Genomic DNA, 15,538 nt, shown 5'->3' on the forward strand with positions numbered 1-15,538 from the left:
GACGAAGAGGTGATGCATACGAATGAGTTGGAATTACCCGAGGAACCGGGTTGGAAGCTTTTCTTCGATGGAGCTGCAAACGCAAAAGGGGTTGGAATAGGAGCAGTACTCATTTCTGAAACAGGACGGCATTATCCTGTTACGGCTCAACTACGCTTTCTATTGCACCAACAATATGGCCGAATATGAGGCTTGCATTCTGGGTCTGCGCCTGGCTGCCGACATGGATGTCCAAGACGTCTTGGTCTTGGGAGACTCGGACCTCTTGATACATCAAATTCAGGGAGAATGGGAAACACGAGATCTAAAACTCGTACCATACCGACAATGCTTGCATGATCTGAGCAAGCAATTTCGATCGGTAAAGTTCAAACACATCCCGAGAGTTCACAATGAGGTTGCGGATGCCTTAGCCACCTTAGCATCAATGCTGCACCACCCTGACAAAATGTATGTTGATCCTCTGCACATCCAAGTCCGTGATCAGCACGCCTACTGCAATGCCATAGAAGAAGAAGCGGATGGCGAACCCTGGTTTCATGATATCAAAGAATACCTCAGGATGGGGATATATCCAGAACATGCCTCTGGAGACCAAAAAAGAGCCCTTCGGCGGTTGTCGAATGGTTTCTTCCTCAGTGGAGGGGTATTGTACAAAAGAACCCCGGATTTGGGATTGTTGAGATGCATAGATGCCGGGCAGGCAACGACAGTTATGGCAGAAGTACATGCTGGAGTTTGTGGGCCACACATGAGTGGATATGTATTGGCAAGAAAAATCCTTCGAACAGGGTGTTATTGGCTCACCATGGAACACGACTGTATCACTTTCGTGAGGAAATGCCATCAGTGCCAAATACATGGAGACTTGATTCACTCTCCGCCAACAGAGTTGCATACGATGTCAGCACCCTGGCCGTTTGTAGCATGGGGCATGGATGTCATTGGGCCCATCGAGCCAGCAGCGTCCAACGGTCATAGGTTCATTCTAGTGACCATTGATTACTTCACCAAATGGGTTGAGGCTAAAACCTTCAAATCAGTAACTAAGAAGGCAGTGGTGGACTTTGTTCACTCCCATATCATCTGTAGATTTGGGATCCCAAAAGTGATCATCACGGATAACGGTGCGAATCTTAATAGCAGCTTGATGAGAGAGGTATGCCAACAATTCAAGATTATACACCACAATTCCACCCCATATCGTCCTAAGGCAAATGGAGCAGTCGAAGCAGCCAATAAGAATATCAAGAAGATACTGCGAAAAATGGTGGAAGGGTCCAGACAATGGCACGAGAAATTACCCTTTGCTTTGTTGGGTTACCGCACTACCATCCGGACTTCCATAGGCACAACTCCTTATTTGTTGGTGTATGGAACTGAGGCCGTGATACCAGCGGAGGTCGAAATTCCGTCCCTCCGAATTGTCGCTGAAGCCGGAATTGATGATGATGAATGGATCAAAGCTCGCTTGGAACAGTTGAGCCTGATAGATGAGAAAAGATTGGCAGCAGTGTGCCATGGTCAACTGTATCAGAAGAGAATGGCAAGAGCGTATAATAAGAAGGTGCGCCCCAGGAAGTTTGAAGTAGGGCAGTTGGTATTAAAGAAGATCCTCCCACATCAGGTCGAGGCAAAAGGCAAATTCGCCCCAAATTGGCAAGGGCCTTATATCGTGACCCGAATATTGTCCAACGGTGCTTTGTGTTTGACAGATGTCGAAGGTAGATGTGTCGACATGGCTATCAATTCAGAATGCAGTCAAGAGATATTATGTGTAATTTCTTTAAATTATGGCAATTTTGGTTTATTCGTTTGTATTTGGCATTTATTGAATAATGAGATGACGGAGGCAATTCTTTCTTCTATCCAAACACTTTTAACCCTCGCTTCCCCCTTTGAGCCTTAAGCAAATTCTTTCAATACCCCTCTTTTGGAATCACTAATGGGAAAGATATGAAAAAAAAAAGAAAAAAAAAGAAAAAAGACATGAAAAATGAAAAGAAGGAAAAGAAAAAGGAAGAAGATAAAATCACAAATGACAAAACCGTGGGAACTACGTTTGACCTGATTCCTCAAAGAGGATACGTAGGCGCCTCACGGCTCGGTCATAGTATGCATCATAGCAAATATAGGATGCATAATGTACATAGTGTGCATAATAGGCACAATGTGCGCAACGCACATAGCTCAACATAAGCATAAAAGATAAATTCCCCAAGCAAGAAAACTGGGGCAGAGGTTATGTTTTAAGTTCCAACAAAGGTTTGATTCCAAAAGTTGTAGCACATCACACTTCAAATTTGTTTTCATTTTTATAGCCTTTCTCCAAACCCACACCAAAACCAACATCAACATCCAAAAGACCTCCCGATCAATGTTCGAGAGATGCCAAGTCCGGCAAATAAGACCGAGAATAATGCACTGATCCCCAGCAAAGAAGAGGATCGCGAGACTGAGAATGAATTGATAGTCAAAAGAATCTCCAGAAGAGAGGGTCGTATCTACAACGCCCCGATTCCTCGAAAGAAATAAAATGAGAGAGTCTTATCGGTGAAAACCTTCACAGGCACCGAGAGGCGATGTAAGATGAGGGATATGAAATGAGAGAGTCTTATTGGTGAAAACCTTCACAGGCACCATAAGGCGCCGGGAGATGAGAGAAAAGAGAGAGTCTCATTAGTGAAAACCCCTCGAAGGGCACTATGAGGCGACAAGATAGAGCAGCAAAAGCTACCACATTCGCAACAAGATGAACATCCATTTATCATCCCCAGCAAGTCAGACCGTCGGACAAATCGATTGATACAAATAGACTGGGTCGGGAATCTATGGTGCACGTCATGATCATGGGGACCAGTTGTGTCCTCCAGATAAGTTCTTTGGATTGTCTCCTCCCACAAAATATTGGTTCAGAAAGTTTTTCTCTTTTCCATATCTTTATTTCTTTTCCTAAAATGTGTCTTGAAAGGATTTTTCAAAGCTTACTACCAGAAACCGAAGGGGAATTCATCCCAATGCAGGATAATACAAACAGTCTTAAGGGCCGGTCCCAGGCAATGCAGTGATTGTGCCCGGAAATTTTTGGAAGAAGTAAGCTCCAAAAGGGAGTGGTTTCGGGAGTTAGAAGCAGACTCCCACATCATGTGTTTTAAAAAGAAAGCAGAAAAGGGGATAAATTGAAAACCAATCCCCAGCAGGCTAGAGACCCCCAACAGGCAACTTTGCCCGCCAACCAATTATGGGGACAAAGAGCAAGAAAAGAGGAAGAGAGAAAAATTGCTCGCCAGAAAGGCACCCTCTACCACCACGATTAAAACTGACCAAATCCTTTTGTCTGTTGCAGGGGAACAGAGGATTGATGAGGGCAGCAAGATGCAACGCCATGGAAGTCACCAAAAACCGGGGCAGAAAATTTTCTGCCGATTGTCGAAAATTTTCTCGGAAGAACGGGGAAACAGTTTGAATACATTTAAGTTCTAGGTCGCCCACCAGTATAATGCGGGAATACTTTTAAGTTCTAGGTCGCCCACCAGTATAATGCGGGAATACATTTAAGTTCTAGGTCGCCCACCAGTATAATGCGGGAATACATTTAAGTTCTAGGTCGCCCACCAGTATAATGCGGGAATACATTTAAATTCTAGGTCGCCCACCAGTATAATGCGGGAATACATTTAAGTTCTAGGTCGCCCACCAGTATAATGTGGGAATACTTTTAAGTTCTAGGTCGCCCACCAGTATAATGCGGGAATACATTTAAGTTCTAGGTCGCCCACCAGTATAATGCGGGAATACTTTTAAGTTCTAGGTCGCCCACCAGTATAATGCGGGAATACATTTAAGTTCTAGGTCGCCCACCAGTATAATGCGGGAATACATTTAAGTTCTAGGTCGCCCACCAGTATAATGCGGGAATACTTTTATGTTCTAGGTCGCCCACCAGTATAATGCGGGAATACATTTAAGTTCTAGGTCGCCCACCAGTATAATGCGGGAATACATTTAAGTTCTAGGTCGCCCACCAGTATAATGCGGGAATACTTTTAAGTTCTAGGTCGCCCACCAGTATAATGCGGGAATACTTTTAAGTTCTAGGTCGCCCACCAGTATAATGCGGGAATACTTTTAAGTTCTAGGTCGCCCACCAGTATAATGCGGGAATACATTTAAGTTCTAGGTCGCCCACCAGTATAATGCGGGAATACTTTTAAGTTCTAGGTCGCCCACCAGTATAATGCGGGAATACTTTTAAGTTCTAGGTCGCCCACCAGTATAATGCGGGAATACATTTAAGTTCTAGGTCGCCCACCAGTATAATGCGGGAATACATTTAAGTTCTAGGTCGCCCACCAGTATAATGCGGGAATACTTTTAAGTTCTAGGTCGCCCACCAGTATAATGCGGGAATACTTTTAAGTTCTAGGTCGCCCACCAGTATAATGCGGGAATACTTTTAAGTTCTAGGTCGCCCACCAGTATAATGCGGGAATACTTTTAAGTTCTAGGTCGCCCACCAGTATAATGCGGGAATACTTTTAAGTTCTAGGTCGCCCACCAGTATAATGCGGGAATACATTTAAGTTCTAGGTCGCCCACCAGTATAATGCGGGAATACATTTAAGTTCTAGGTCGCCCACCAGTATAATGCGGGAATACATTTAAGTTCTAGGTCGCCCACCAGTATAACGCGGGAATACATTCAGCTCTAGATTTTGGAATCAGTCACCCCACCTGAAGACAGAAGGTTACAACAGAGATCCCCAAACGGGAAACAATAAAATCCCCAGCACCAAGAAGCAGACAACTGCAAAAGCAAGCGCACATTCAAAGGGAAGAAGGAACGCGTCTCAAAAGAAGTAGTTTGGGAACGTTGTAGCATGCCCAGTATAACAATTCTGATGAAAAGCCATACCACTGAAGAAACCATTGGAAGATCTAAAGAAGAAAGCCGTGTCCCCAGCAAATCAAGCAAAGTGATGAGAACTGACATTCAGAAAAGGTGAAGGACCAGCATCATCTCCAAGTTCACAAAATAAAGGCGTCGGAGGAAAGCATTAGCCGACAAGAAAGCAAGGCAACAAGAACAAGTTGAAGATGGATGAAATTTCAGGATCCTCAGTTTAACTTAGCTTCTTGTTTTCCTTTTAGAGCAATGTAATAGGGAGATCGGTTGAGCAGTAGCATCCTACAGCAGCATACAACAGCGCACAACAACAGCAAACACTACAGTCACACGGTAGTTCCAGCTACCAAAATTTCCCGAACTACATTGACTTGATTCCTGTTTCAGCCCAGGATATGTAGGAAACCTCTGAAGCAAAGGTTCGGTCAAATCTTTTTCAAAAATGCTTCACACGGAGTATTCGGACGGGCAAAAATCGCTCGCTTATCTTTGCGCGAAAACCCTTCGTGTCTTCGTGCAAAGAGGGGCAGCTGTAAGCACGTGATTTTTGCTTTACGAGCAATCGCTCCAAAAGAAAATAAAAATAGTGACAAATGATTTCGCTGTACAATTTTTCGATCTTTCCGTGACATGTGTTGTTAGTCGTTTGTGAGTCTGTCCATTTTGCATCTAGTCCTTATCAAACAAAAATACAAAAAATATATGTGGCGTTAAGAGAAAATTCAAAAAAAAATAAATATATGTGCATCGTCCATTTTAGGTTGTGATTTAACTTACTTGGCATGATAATTATGTTGAAATGCCATATTGTTATTTGTTTTAATTTCATTTGTTTATTTAATTATTTTTATTTTTTATTTTAATTGGAAAACAAAAGAAAGTTGAAATCAATTTGGGCCCAAAAAATAAGACAAAAACAGGCCCAAACCAACGATCTGACCCGGTCCAAACCCAGCCTGCCCAGGCACGGACTCAAACGACGTCGTATCGGCGTCCCCATTTGAAGCCGTTGATCTGATTCAAAGGAACGGTCCAGATCAGGTTGTCCAACTCACCTCAACGACGCCGTTTCAGGCAAGTTGAATCTGAGCCGTCCAACCTCATTGATCCAACGGTCCCTGGTTCCCTCATGACCCGACCTATTTAGCCGGTTTAACCCAACCCCTCACCTAAACCAAAACGACCCCGTTCCCATACCAAACGACCCCGTCCTGTTACCCACCAATAGATCTAAGCCGTTCAGATCACTTGATCTAACGGCTCCAATCTCTCTTCCCCTTCCATATATAAACTTGACCCTTTACCCCGCACCCCCTATCCGAACCCCCCCTTTTCAGTCATCTCCTTCCCCGAACCCTGAAACCCCCAAACCCTAACGCCGCCCTGGTTTCCTTTCCACCAAAACCCGGCGGCACGAACGCCGGTGACCACCCCCTTCACACCCCTAAAGCATCCAACCACCCTGAACACGAATCCACTAACCACGAACCTCGAATCACTTTCGTTCGTCTCGAATCTTCATTTGAAGATTTGAGTCGAACCCGGATCTATGCCAAATCATCCCATCTTCATACCAGACACTCCCCTGACCTTCCTCGTGACCAAACCAAACTTGGTTTGGTCCGAATCTACCCACAACTCCCAAAAATCCAGATCTGGAAATCCAGACTTTAGAACACATGCACTTGGGGAATCCGGCCGGTTTGGACATAGGTTTGAGGTCTAATAGACCTTAATCAAGGTGTTCTCATGTGAGAACACCCTGATTAAAGTTTGTTCGGCCTCAAAAGTTCGAAGTCGAGTTTGATTTGAGTCCGTTTGATTTCAAACTTTTTCAGTAAGTTTCCTTTTCTCTTTGTTTGGTTCTAATTAAGTTGTCAGCATATTTCTTTGTGTTTGTTTGTTATTTTGTTATTTTTCATTCGGATTTCTTCCATCTCTGTTAAAGGCCTTTTATTTGGCCAATTGTCTTCTGTTTGTGTTCTGAATATACCCTGTGATATACGTGTTCATCAATTAGATTAATCGTCAAGCGAGTTTAATTCATATAAGTTCCCAGTGTTTGAACAAATTTATCTGAGGTCATTCGGGACTCTATACGTGTTGTTTATATGAACGATTGATTGTTATATGTTACGATTAATATAGTCGAGTCGATATATGTCGTCAATTAGTTTCAATCGTTAATGGTAACAACTTGATTCGTATTGCTTATTTCTGCTGTGATCGTATTTGAGTCTCATTAGGAACTGAATTGTATTGCCTGTTGATTTTGTTCAAATTAAATTAAAAGAACATCTAGGGGAAAGGTTATAATGGCAGATTCAGATTTTGGTTTTTAAACACAATGCCATTTGGTTTGGACTGTGGGCAGCATGTGTATGGTTTGCTTTAAGGAATTAAAATAATCGGACAGCATGTGCTGTCAGATTATATTCCTACTGCCCATACTTTGTTTAAACAAACAAGTGATCAGTACACTTTAACAACCAAAAAGAGAGAGGGGCTGTCAGGGATTTCATGGGGGCTTGGTTATTTAAAACAAGTGAGTGGAAAAGCAACATGGGGGGGGGCAATTTTGAGTTGTAAAACAGACTGTAAAGTGTTAAGGTTAGGCTATAAAAGAGGAGACCATCCGTTAGGAAAAGGAGTTGATTTTTGAGTCTTGAGAGAGTCTATGAGTAAGAAAACTGGAAAAGGAAAAAATAGGAATAAATTTCAAGAACATTGTGAAGGAGTATTGCCTAGAAGAAACTGTGTAAGAATCCAGTTTGATCAGGTTGTCTTCGTGGCTTTGCTTTTTCTGTCGTTTGCCAAGTTTTCTTGTGGTCATTGGATTTCTGTTGCTGTTACATTCAACATTCTGGGCTGTTATTTCCTACTCTGTTTTACTGGGATTGTCCATTTGTTGTTCGACTCTTTGCTGAGCTTCATCATTATTGGCTGGTTGTTTGTTGCTGTGTTGTTGCTGTGAATCTGCTGATTGCTGTTGTTTGCTGTGTGCTACTCAGCTGACCCTTTTCCTTCTTCTTCTGTTCCTCTACATCAGGTACACAACCAAGGCACTATCAAATGTAATTAGAACATTGAGCATGAATGCAAAAGAAAGGAAAAAGACTTGAAGTTGATTTTCATATATATACTGTTATATTAGATATCATGTATTGTATGATAATTTTCATTCTTGTATTGACAATCGAAGCAGCCTATATGCCTAATGTATATTAATATAAGTTAGCTAAATGGTAGCTTACATATGTATGCTGATAGGTGATAATATGTTCAATGAGATATGTTGCATTTCAGATTCTAGTTTACTTTGCAGTATATGTTGATATGTATACCAAGTATGAACATTGTACATCCTGGATTAAGTTCTCTTTTTTTCGGATTGATGGTCTCATATAACTAGTAAACCACCTGTTAAGACAAAGAATACCAAACTTGCAATATCAACCCCGTAAAGGTCGAGTTCAGACCAAAACAGGCCTAGCCGGCCTGCTTCGAGCAAGCAGGGGCCCAGGTTTGGCCCATCACGCATGGGTCGAATTTGGGCCCATGACTACTTATTCGACTGACTGTGCGCGCAGCCTTGTTCCTGATTTTAGCATTTCCGAATTCTGTCATAAAATAACTTGCAAGCATTAATTAATTAGGATTATCTACTGCTTTCGATTGATAGAGACAAACACGACAAGAAACGTAGTTGCTATAGGATATCCTTTAAAAATAAGAATGAGATGAGCCTCGCCGAATAAAAACACAGATTGCGGGGCCCTCAGTAAATACTTGTTTTAAATTACTTAGAATTCAGGAGGGCCGCTTAGTGAATTCCGTGGCCTTTCCAAAAATAATAACGCGATAGTCTTTTTAGGCGCGTGTTTAATAATTTATTTTCTTAAGACTTAGGGTGTGCATTTCATGCGACCCAAATCCAAATCCCAAAACGTCAAGTAAGATATGTTCCGGATTGCGGGTGCATTTCATGTGACGCAATCCAAAGACATGTTTTAAGCGACGTTCACATTCCTAATAATGATAATTAATAAAGTGGTTAAAAGATAAAATTTGCACATGGTTCATAATTGTATTTAAAAATCAGAAAAATAAGCCGAATATAACAGCTGAGCGACCGTGCTAGAACCACGGAATTCGGGAATGCCTAACACCTTCTCCCGGGTTAACAGAATTCCTTATCCGGATTTCTGGTACGCAGACTGTAATATAGAGTCATTATTTTTTCCTCGATTCGGGATTAAAATTGGTGACTTGGGACACCCTAAATCTCCCAAGTGGCGACTCTGAAATAATTAAACCAATCCCGTTTCGATTGTCCTTTAATTGGAAAAAACTCCCCCTGCGTCCTCCCGGGCGCGGAAAAAGGAGGTGTGACACCATTAGTACTATGACTTGGGCATTTTGTATACGGACCAAGTGGGAGAATATTAGTAACGTTTTATTTGAACATTTTAGAAAGGTGGTCCTTTAATGGACTAATTGAAACTCCTTTCTTTAATTCCACTTCTTTAATTTTTGTAACTGCTCATATGCCAGAAATTGATGCCCGTTTATTTGATCTAGTAATTGTTCTTGATGGAAGAACAGTACAAATGTGGCTAAATCTGGTTGAGGTCCCTAAGCACATAAAACACCTTAAATTACTACACCATCTAGAGAGAATTTCTATGTGCTTAGAAGACTCGTCAGAAAAGACACTAGAATTTGATAACCAATCCGATGACCACACCGCAACAATGGCTGAAGGTATGAACGATAGTTGCGCACTGCTCTAACAAAGATAGCATTGAAAAGTTATCATGTGTACTATGTGAACAATCCATATGTGTTGAATCTCTCATTGCATCTCTTAGTTCACTCTTCTTGAAAGTATGGCAGCTATAGTCATTTCTATGGAACTTTCTGGCCAAGATTCTGACTCTTTCGTAAAATGAAAGATTAGATCGTTTTACGATGTGCCAATATTCATGCATGAATTTTGATAGAAAGATGAGGAGAGCCAAAATTGCAGCGGCTGCAACTATGACAAAGAGTCCCTAAAAGCTATCTAGGCCAAGACTATTGGAGGAAAGTAAAGAGCTAGAATCTGAACAAGTAGATCTTGTACTAACAACAACAAAATATATTGAGAAAAAGAGGAGTTACTTACAATGCCAAATCCATCAGCCTTATATGTAGGTCCAACGGTGGTAAATTTCGAGCAATAATTTGAAAGGACAAGCTTCACATAAACGAATCTCATCAAAAACAACAGCAGCAACACCATTTGCACTGCCTTTAGAGTGTAAATCAACATATTCCTCAGGACTTCTATATCCTTTAAGTCTGTCTTCATCAAAGTTCATTTTTCTTACAAGTCCCGGTACAAAAGAGCCCTGTAGGTAGCCCGCATACTCCTTGTTCTTCAGAAGTTCTTTTACATCTCTAGCAAATGGCTGGAGTTTTTCAAATGTTAGCATTGATGTCAGACTTGTTGTGTAGATTGACGTCAATATTAGTAGTACTAGCTAGAAACCAGATAGCTACCACAAGCCTAGCCAAATTGCTTACTATCTTCTCCTCTGCCAGTATCAAGAATCAAAAAGGAGAAAATTCAGATTAGAGGTTTGAGGCATATGTTATATATAAAAGAGAGAGAGAAAGTAGTTACATATTAGAACAACAACAACAACAACAAACCTAGTGTAATCGCACAAGTGGGGTCTGGGGAGGGCAGAGTGTACACACACCTTGCACCTACCTTCAAGAAGGCAGAGAGGCTATTTTCAGTAGACCTTCGGTTCAAGAAAGGCAACAACAAGCACACCAATCAGAAAATCAAAGCAAAAACACAAAACTAACAATAGGTACTGCAATCAGAAAGCCGAAATGAAAGCAACAACAAGTAACAACAGAAATCAAGGGATACGACAATACACAAAGGACACTAAGTCATGTACTAGAGCTACTGTTAATGATAGGAAAACGCTTGGCTACTTATCCTAACTCTTTACCTTTATTCTCAAACTCCATACCTTCCAATATAATCTATGATCAAGTCCTCCCTAAGTTGGGGCAACGTCATATCCTGCCTAATCACCTCTCTCCAATACTTCTTTGGTCCGTCTCAACCTCTCCTCAAGCCCTCCAAAGCCAACCTCTCGCAACTCCTCACCAGAGCATTTGTGTCTCTCCTCCTCATATGCTCGAACCATCTAAGTCTCGCCTTCAACAGCTTGTCCTCAATTTAAATGACGGTGTTTGAATGGGTATGACGTTTAAGAAAGAAAAAAGATTTTTGACACATAAAAAATGCCAACTTGTGGTTTTAAACATATATACCATGACATTTATATGACTGTAAGAACATTGCACTGGAGGTAAAATGAGAAGTTTAAAGTTAAAGAACTTTTAAATATAAAAGGTAGCATTAACGATAGAACAAATTAAAAAGGAATTATTATGATATAAAATGTTATGAGAGAATACAAATTAAGGATCGGAGGACAAGGAAATTAATTACTTTGTGCAAAGACCATAGTTGAGAAGGAGAACCAAAAGATCATGCCAGCTTGGTGACAAGGAGGTCCTCTGAAGTCTCCATTTACTCTATGTTAAAGTAGCCAAATGACAAAGCCAAAGAAAAGAAAAGAATAGAAGCTTGTTAACCATAGCTTCCAAGTCAATGGATTCAAGAATACACATGCACTATCGCTATTATCACCTTTGATTGGCACCATCATTGTAAATCCGGATTCTGCGTATGGTAATATGAAATCAACATATTGCGATCTATTTGAGACAATGGTAGTGTCCCTGCAACAACATCAAAGTTCTGCTCATTGGTTAATACTAGCAACTTGTTTGAATCAAATAAAGGTTTATATTGGAGTAATAATAGAAACGTATTTATCTTAACATAAAAGATGAAGTGTGAGCTCTACAGTGGAGTAACAATAGATACTTAAAAATGAGGAAGGAGCTCCATTTTTTTCTCTAGCGCATTCTAAAGTAGAGTAGGCTTATGGGATAATATGCACATCAGAGAAATAGAATGAATTTCACATCGATAGAAATCAAGTCCATCTCTTTCTCTATGTTGGTTGTAGCATTTCCAAGCAGTTCATATCTTATTTGGGTTGTCCGAAGATTCAATCATTTTTATATGGATTTCGAAGATGAAAATGTAATAAAGTGAGAGGGAAACTAAGAGATTTATTGTTGGTAGATCAAAGTACTGAGAAGAAACTAGGCCTCAATTATGCTAGAATGCTAGTAGATCAAAGTACTGAGAAGAAACTAGGCCTCAGTTATGCTAGAATGCTAATTGAGGTTGGTGTGGATGCCAGTCTGCCTGAGACTATGCTGTTTAGGAATGAAAAAGGGGTTCTCGTGAGACAAAGTGTGCAATATGAATGGAAGTCGATCCTCTACAAACATTGCCACAAATATGGTCACTCTGAAGGGGATGGCAGGAAGAAACAAGGGGTTAAACAAGAGGTTAAAGTGTTGAATCCAACAAGGAAACATGAGGTGGGTAAGGCGCAGGAGCAGAAACAAGGAGGTAAAGAGGCACAGCAAAACTTTGAGGGTACGCAGAACTATGTTACTAATAGAGCATATCCACCTACAAAGAAGACTACCCTTAGGAACATTGACAATATTGGAGATACTCACATTCAGCCAACCAAGATGAACCAAGAACCAACGCAAGGTATAGGAGGAAGAACATGGATCACTCCTCTAAATAGCAAAAAGGGGGCAACAATCAACCACTCACTCAGTTGAGAGCCCTAATTCCTTCCAGATTTTGAACAATGCAGAAATTGATAAGTCTGATTCAGTTGAGTCAGAGTCAAGTGCGAGAGATAAATTAGTTCCCCATCAAGGGAATAGTTAATATTCTCTGTTGAAATGTTAGGGGACTAAATGCCCCTAATAAGCCGGAGGAGGTTAAGCTTCTGTGTAATAATGTGAGGTCGACCTTAATTGGTCTATTAGAAATTAAATTAAAGAGGAATAGGATGGATAGCATTACTGATAAGCTGTTTGGAGGTTGGCAGAGGCTAACTAATTTGGATTCACGTTATAATGGAAGGATTGTATTGGTATGGAGGCCTGAATTCTACATAGTATACCCTATTAATATCAGCTCCCAAACTATCACTTGTGAGGTAGTTTACACTCCTCTCCAACTGGAATTTCTTCTCTCCGTAGTGTATGCTTTTAACACCAAAGATGAAAGGAGAGATCTCTGGAATAACTTAGTTAGAATAAGCTCAGGTTGTTCCAAGCCATGGCTGGTTCTAGGTGATTTCAATTCTGTTCTCCATCTAGAGGATCGAATATGAGGAAGTCATGTTGGTTGGTCTAAAATAGCATATTTCCAAAATTGTGTTGATACTTGTGAGTTGCTCATTCATCCTCATCAGGGTAACAAGTACACATGGAATGACAAGGGGAGTGATCAAAGAGTGCTCTCAAAAATTGATTGGATCTTTATCAATGATGTTTGGTTGGACTTCATGCCTTTATGTGAGGCTACATTTATGCCTGAGGGCATAAGTGATCATTGTCCTGCAAAATTCACTATAGCTAATACGAAGCAGATGAGAAGGAGATCATTTGCTTACTATAATGCATGGGCTCAACACCCCCAGTTCCTTGATGTTGTAAAAGCTGGATGGGATGTCCAAGTAGAAGGATATTTGATGTTTCAAGTGATTAAGAGACTGAAAATTTTGAAAAAGAGTTTGAAAATTCTGAATAATAAGTTTTTCAGCAATACAGAAACAACGGCAAGAGAAGATAGAGATGCTTTGCTCATTGCTCAGAATCAACTACAGGCTAACCCTGCTAATATTGTGCTTTAGCAAATAGAAAGGGAGAAATACCTGAAATTCAGGCAAAGCTCTTACATAAATGAGATGTTTCTTCAGCAAAGGGCCAAGGATACATGGATCAAGCTGGGGGATGACAACTCAAAGTATTTCTATTCTGTCATTAAGCATAAAAAGCTAAAGCAATGTACTACACAACTGAAGGATGTCAAGACAATTTATTTGTCAAGTACTATGAGGATCTTCTTGGGTAGAAAGCTAATTCTAGAGTTAAAGCATTCCTTAGTTTCCTACACCAAGGACCGGTATTATCTGAGGATCATCAAACAGAATTATTGAGGCCTTATACTGGTAAGGATGTCAAGATAGCTCTCTTCCAGATTGATAGCAATAAGAGCCCGGGACTAGATGGATTTAGTAATGGTTTCTTCAAGTCTGCCTGGAGCATTGTGGGGGAAGACATATCAAAGGACATTTTGCAATTTTTCCAGAATGAAATGTTATTAAAACAGCTGAACACTACTAACATTGTTCTGATTCCTAAGGTTGATGATCCTGAATATGCCTCACAGTTCCGACCAATCTCATGATGCAATATATTGTATAAAATTATCTCAAAGATGATGTGTGTCAGGTTGAGAAAGGTCATTAGTGTTATAGTGGCAGAAAACCAAACAACGTTTCTATAGGGAAGGTCACTGGTCCACAATGTTCTAATTTGCCATGACTTACTAAGGCATTATAATAGAAAGATCTCTCCTAGATGTTTAATGAAAATAGAGCTTAGGAAGGCCTATGACATGGTCAGTTGGGAGTTCTTGCAAGAGGCCTTACTAGGATACAGATTTCCTCCTAAGTTTGTGCAACTGGTTATGACTTGTGTGACCTCCCCTCACTTTACACTAAAGGTAAATGAAGAATGCCATGGTTTCTTTGCCGGTAGAGGGGGATTGAGGCAAGAAAACCCTATTTCACCCCTCCTATTTGTGTTGGTTATGGAGTATTTGATAAGGCTACTGAAATCTATGAGTGCTTTACCAGATTTTAGATTCCACCCTATGGGTAAACACCATCAGCTTACACATTTGGTGTTTGCAGATGACCTTATGATTTTTTGCAAAGCAGACACAAAATAAGTTAAAGGAATCATGGAAGCTCTGATTCACTTCAGCTAGGCTTCAGGGCTTGTAGTCAATATGGAGAAGTCTAGTCTCTTCATGGAAGGGGTGGATGAACCCACCAGAGAGTCTCTTCTACAGCAAATAGGTTTTCCACAACGTTAATTCCCATGAGATATCTTGGACTACCCCTTTCCCCAAAGAAATGGAACAAGGTAGATTGCAAGATTCCGGTGGATAAGATTACAAGAAAAATCAACACTGGTTACTCAAGGAAGCTTTCCTATGCAGGTCGACTACACGTTTAGAATGCTGTTTAATTTTTTCTATATACAGTTTTTGGGAGACAGTCTTTATCTTGCCTCAGAGTGTGATGAAAGAAATTGATAGGAGATGTATGTCACACCCCTTTTTACCCCCACCCCCAAAGGATAATATGTGTATGTTATGGATTGTTGTGGGTTAAAGAGTTTTTCCAATTAAAGTGACAATTTTGAAATGTGGATTATTTCATTGTTCAAAGTCGCCACTTGGAATTGAATTTTGGGTGTTCCAAGTCACCTTTTATTTGAATCCCTATTCAAATTAAGATTTGACTCTTTTATATCGGTTCACGAAAACAAAGTTCGGGTAAGGAATTCTATTGACCGAGGAGAATGTGTAAGGCATTCCCCGAG

General features: G+C 40.6%; 1 long non-coding RNA gene across 13 annotated transcripts; it reads right to left on the reverse strand.

Annotated features, from left to right (window-relative positions):
• Window positions 1-7,795: 7,795 nt before the first annotated feature.
• LOC104226103 (uncharacterized) lies at window positions 7,796-15,229 on the reverse strand. Of its 13 annotated transcripts, none has more exons than XR_011404386.1 (4): window positions 12,581-15,229; window positions 10,604-11,738; window positions 10,074-10,485; window positions 7,796-7,946 (listed from the first exon to the last, which is right to left on the reverse strand). It is a non-coding gene; the product is annotated as an uncharacterized lncRNA (long non-coding RNA). The 13 variants fall into 13 exon arrangements; XR_011404387.1 differs by having other exon boundaries at window positions 7,805-7,971; XR_011404390.1 differs by lacking the exon at window positions 7,796-7,946 and having other exon boundaries at window positions 10,024-10,485; window positions 10,604-11,512; window positions 11,628-11,738; window positions 13,822-15,229.
• Between the last annotated feature and the right edge of the window lie 309 nt (window positions 15,230-15,538).

This window comes from Nicotiana sylvestris, chromosome 12, assembly GCF_000393655.2.
Source record: "Nicotiana sylvestris chromosome 12, ASM39365v2, whole genome shotgun sequence".
NCBI classification, from domain to species: domain Eukaryota; kingdom Viridiplantae; phylum Streptophyta; class Magnoliopsida; order Solanales; family Solanaceae; genus Nicotiana; species Nicotiana sylvestris.